Source organism: Palaemon carinicauda, chromosome 1, assembly GCF_036898095.1.
Source record: "Palaemon carinicauda isolate YSFRI2023 chromosome 1, ASM3689809v2, whole genome shotgun sequence".
NCBI lineage: Eukaryota > Metazoa > Arthropoda > Malacostraca > Decapoda > Palaemonidae > Palaemon > Palaemon carinicauda.
The window spans coordinates 164,419,969-164,424,968 of record NC_090725.1 but is presented as its reverse complement, the minus strand read 5'-3'; positions in this window follow the sequence as shown (position 1 = coordinate 164,424,968).

Below are 5,000 nucleotides of genomic sequence, written 5' to 3'. Positions count from 1 at the left end.
TGCTCCAACCCCAACATCACTCGCATCAGTAGCAAGTGAAAAAGGGACGTCAAAATCAAGGGCTTTCAATATAGGGAAATTCATTAGGACCTGCTTTAATTTTTCAAAGGCATTTTGGGCATCATTAGTCCATACAAAAGTCACTTTCTTACGTAATAAATTAGTCAGGGGCTCAGCGATATCAGAAAAATTCTTAACAAATCTGCGATAATACCCTACTAAACCAAGGAATTTCTGACATCCCTGGGACAGTTTGGTATTTCAATATGCCTAATAGAGTCTACGTTTGCCTGTTTTGGAGGCCACTTCCCCAAAATCCTACTTCGTGACCCAAATACACAACCTTTGCTTTGGCAAACTCACTCTTTTTGAGGTTTATAACCAAACCAGCTTTCCTAAGTACCTGAAATAAGGCCTTAATACGTTTAAGATGGGTGTCCCAGTCATCACTATAAAATTACAATATCATCGATATAAACCACGCACCCCTCTAAACCTTGAACCAAAGTATTCATCAACCTTTTAAAGGTTGCAGCAGCATTCTTCATGCCAAAAGGCATTACTTTACATTGATAGATTCCTGGCTGCGTTACAAATGCTGACAACTCCGTGCCCGTTTTGACAGCGGAACTTGCCAATACCCTTTTAACAAATCAAATTTAGTTATATACTTCGAATTCCCTATCCTGTCAATACAGTCCTCTATCCTGGGTAAAGGATAACTATCAGGCTTTGTGACCTCGTTGACTTTGCGGTAATCAAAACAAAGCCTGAATTGACCATCCTGCTTCTTTACCAAAACAACAGGTGAAGACCACGGACTGTTGCTGGGTTCAATCAGCCCGTGTCGTAACATATAATCAACCTCTTTATCCACAACATCATTTTTAAATGGATTTAACCTGTAAGGGGATTGTTTTACCGGAGTTGCGTTACCCACATCTACATCATGTTCCAGGACAGTGGTCTGTCCGGGAACATCCGAAAATAAATCCTTATAACTAAAAACTAACTTTTTCATAGATCCTTGTTCTGCAAAATTTAAATGTGAAACCATTTCTGAAAAATTTTCTAAAGAATGTTCATTATCATTAGGCCATTCGGCACCATCAAAACAATCATCATCAAAATTACTCACATCTGGAAAAGAAAAAGAATTAATACCATTACACTTTGTAGCATTACCAATTAATGTCACGGGAACCACTTTGTCACGACCTTTATAAGCTTTTAACATATTTATGTGACACAGCTGGTAGGGTCTCCTCCTTTCAGGAGTTTCAACTAAATAATTAACATCACTTAATTTCTTTAAAATCTTCCACGGTCCTGAAAATGCCGCTTTAAAGGGTTTCCTGGAATGGGAAGCAATACCAAAACATTATCACCCACCACAAATTACGCTCCTTAGTATTTCTGACAAAAAAGTATTTCATTTTCTTTTGGCTATACAATAAATTTTCACACCAGCAAACTTCCAAGCCTTCCGTTAATGTTTTCACCCAAATTACTAACAATGTAATAAATTTATATCAGGGGCGTCCCCCTCCCAAGATTCACGAACCACATCCAGTGGACCACGCACACAATGACCAAACAAATAAGGGCTGAAAGGTGAAAATCCTAAAGACTGACTCGGCACCGACCGAAATGCAAATAATAAATAAGGTAGTTCCTTATCCCATTCGGAACCATTACCAAACAATATTTTTTTATCAATAGATTTCATGGTTTGATGAAATCGTTCCAAAACACCTTGACTTTCAGGGTGGTACGGGGAAGAGGTCACATGTTTAATTTTCAACTCGGCCATCTTCTCCCTAAATAATTTACTCATAAAATTAGACCCACAATCAGACTGAATTACTTTGGGCATACCGAACCTGGTGAAAAATTCAATTAACACTTCAACAATTTTAACAGTTTTTACATTTCGCAGTGGTATTGCCTCAGGATATCGAGACATCCTATCCATAATTGTTAAAATATACTGATTGCACTACGAGTTTTCGGCAGAGGACCGACAACGTCAATAATTACTTCCCTGAACGGTTCAGAAACAACAGGAATAGGATGTAATTGGTGCCTTTGGAATTAGTTGATTAGGCTTCCCGACCTTTTGACATGCATCACAACTATTTACAATTTTTTAACATCATTTTTCATCTTAGGCCAAAATAACTTTCACACAATTTACGAGTGGTTTAAAATACCAAAATGACCAGCCAAACCATTTTCATGATCCAATGTCATTAACTCCTTTCAATAAATAAAAGGAACCATAATCTGCTTAACAATTTCACAACCTGTGTTAATGGCATCAAAAGGTCTACTTACTCTGTATAAAATATTATTAATTATCTTAAATCGAGGACAGTCAAATCAGTAATTTCGCCAGACTCAATAGGCAACTCTTTAAAATCTGCTCTTTGAGCTGTAAATAAGTTCCTTAGTAGTCCAATTAAGTTTATTATCCAACACACCACTATCTACAACTAAGCTATCACTACGATCTAAACTACTCAAATCAACATCAACTACCGACTCAACACTACTAGCCTTCGATCGAGTGACTGCAGATATCTCATTATTGGAATTTAACACAATTGGGAAAGTTTTATTTATTAGGGCAACATCATTCCCTAACACCAAATCCAAATCTTTAATAGAAAATTTATCAATAATAGCCAGTTTCAAATAACCTGAAAAAGACGGGCATGATAAAATAAACTCTCAACCCGGGGTAAGACCTGACCGTATCTGGAAACCACTCAACAATACATATTCCTTATGTGTACATTCTAAATCAATCGGTAAAGATTCTCTGAGAATTAAAGACTGAGCCCGCCCCAGTGTCACGCAAAATTTTAAAACTTTTCTTTGCTCAGTCGAATTCCCAGAGCGAACAAAACCATTAGACAAAAATTCCTGAAAAGGAGCCAGTGACTTATTGCCTAGTCATTGATTATTAGAATTCTCAGCCACTGACTCGTTCTCATTCCTATGAATGGCCATTACCGGACGTCTTTCGGTCCCCTTGCGACCTTTTTAAAAGCAAAACACATGCTCTTGACGTGTCCCTTCTTATTACAAAAAAAAATAAGTCAAATTTCTCAACTTCCTGGGTTGTTTGTGGTGTCTGCTTATTATAACTGATAATAGGAGTAGTACGAGAACCATAATTATCATCAGGCCTATTATACGTGTTTCTGGTTACTACTCCCCGTCAACTCTCACCCAACCAGACTTCTCATTTCTGGGTACCTCCCCCATCCCATTTCTATGAGAGAGGAGATACTCATCACTTGCAATAGCCACCTCCTGCAAACTTTCTAATTTTAACTCTTCGAGGTGTACCTTCACCTCATTAGGCACGGACCTTTTAAACTCCTCAACCAAAAACAATTATTTTAATTTCTCAAAGTCCGTCATCTCCTTAGACTTCAACCAATCGCCAGCAAATTGTTCTTTAGCCCTGGCGAACTCTACAAAAGTCTGCCCTCTTTCCTTCCGTGAATTACGGAAGCGTTGTCGGTAAGCTTCCCGGTACCAACTCGTAAGCCTTTAAAACTATGGCCTTCACAGAATCATAATCTGAGGACAGATCTTCGTCCAAGGAAAACGTAAACTTTCTGGGCCTTACCTAGCAACTTACTCTAAATAAGGGTAGTCCAATACTCCCTTGGCCACTCCAACCTTGAGGCTATCCTCTCAAAAGAAACAAAAAACTCGGCCACGTTGACTTCCTGAAAATTTGGGACTAACTTGAGAGCTTCAGATAGATTAATACAAGGCATTGCAGACACATTTACGTTGGGAAGAAGAAGAACCCCTATTACTCAATGCTTGCATAGCAAGTTCGTGCTGTCTCTCTCTCTATCTCTTTCCTCAGCCTTCATCCTTTGGAGATCTATTTCCATTTTTTTTTCAAATGAATCTGCCTATCTAAAATTTCTACCGACACCATTTCCTCCCCCTGCCTAGTCACTGGTTTACCTTCTGCCTTCATCGCTTTAACATTTTCATAAATATTTAGAAGCAACAAGCCCTTCCTAACCGACCTCGGGATTTTCAATTTCAAAAATTCTGCTACATACTCTAAATCAGGGTTATTCAAGTCTGCCAACCTTTCCTGCCACCCTTCTCCACTCAAGAGCTCAGGAATATTCAAATCAGTCATGGCGAATTAATTGCCCACAAATCAATATAAAAAAATATACCAAAAAAAAAAAAAAACCAATACACTGAACGCCAATAACCACACAAATATCCTACCATGGTCAAAAAAAAATTATAAACACCAATCAACACATAGAGATCCTGTCACGGTCGCCAAATGTTATGGGCCAAACCCATCAAACATACAAAAAGTCTCCTAAACACAAATGAAGTCACTAACGACCAAGTCCCACAATAGGGAAGATGGCCGCACAGAGTGTACAGAGATGAATCAAGGAGGATATAAAAAGCTGAAAATAAAACTTTAATATTTATTACAAACTTTTAGAAGGAAATGACCACTGAGCCTCTCACAAAATACATTAAATAAACTAAATCCAAACACACATAGAAAACATAGAATAACCAATACTCCTTACACCAAATTAGGACAGACTATACAATTACACTTTAAAGAGAGGACCCCGAAAGTAATCGAATGTCGAAAAGTCAGAATAATCTACCTTATTTTTACACACTAAATGATTAACAAAAATAAATTGCTTCCCTTAAGTGAGCTTTAAACAATGGAAGTGGGAAAGCACAGCCTTCAAATCACAGGTCGAGGGGATTAATATACACAGCGCCAGACAATCCATGGACGCCGCTGTCAGGACAGGTAATCATTCACTTTTACGTCGCGGGACAATCAACGGACACGGAGGTCCAAAAAGACACCACACCTTACCAGTTGGAAGAGAGGTCCCCTTGGCAAAATCACTGAACCAAGGGCGAGGTTAAATAATCCATAAAGCTTCCAAAGGAAGCCAACAGCAGAAGCG